Genomic DNA, 942 nt, shown 5'->3' on the forward strand with positions numbered 1-942 from the left:
TAAGAGCCGGACGAGAGAAGGAAAATACCGACAGCGGCGACCGAGGCGGATCGGGCGGGTCGGGTGCCACGCGGGGCCGTCGGGGCGTGAGAGTGCCGCGCCGACGGCTGACGTGGTGCCATCTTTTTGTCCCCTCGCTGATCCCCTCGTGTGTTGGTTGGCGGTGTTTGGCGTTTTGTTTTTTTCTGTTTGCTCTTCTATGTTATCTTTGGTTCTCTTTTCCTTTTCTTTCTTTTGCTATTTCTGGTTTTATCGCCTTCTTTCTGCGGTGTTTGGCGTTTTTTTTTTTCTGTTTGCTCTTCTATGTTATCTTTGGTTCTCTTTTCCTTTTCTTTCTTTTGCTATTTCTGGTTTTATCGCCTTCTTTCTGCCCGACTCTTTATTTTATTTCTTCCTTTTCTCTTCTCTTATTTAGTACTATCATAATTATTTCGTCTCTTTCTTTCTTTGACTCCTTCGTTTCTCTCTTTTTCTTTGTTTCTCTTTCTCTTTTTCCTTCTCTTTCTTTCTTTCTACCTTTCGTCTTCTTCGTTTCTCTCTTTCCCTCGTTCACTCCGTTTCTCTCTTTCTCTTTTTCGTCTCTTACTTTTCATTTTCCTTTCACTTTCTTTCTCTTCCTCTCTCCATTCTCTTTCTTTCTGTCCCTCGTCCCTTCTCTTTCTCCGTCTCCTCATTCCCTCTTCGCCTTTCCCTTTCTCCCTCTTCCCTCTCTCTTTCTTTTTTATCTTTTCCACCTTCCTCTTATCTTCAAAAATAATCCTTTTTTTCTCTCTCGTTTTACGGTGTTAATTTTTTTCGCTGCTCGTCTCTCTCTCATCCTTCGCGCGGCCATAGTGGTCATGAGGACACGGCATGCGAGTCTTATCCTTCTCCTGTGCGTCGCTCTTCATGACCGCCATGCGATCGCGCCGGCTGGGAATCGTGCTGTGTGATCACGTGACC

The sequence above is a fragment of the Penaeus monodon genome, chromosome 24 (genome assembly GCF_015228065.2).
Source record: "Penaeus monodon isolate SGIC_2016 chromosome 24, NSTDA_Pmon_1, whole genome shotgun sequence".
Lineage (NCBI taxonomy): Eukaryota > Metazoa > Arthropoda > Malacostraca > Decapoda > Penaeidae > Penaeus > Penaeus monodon.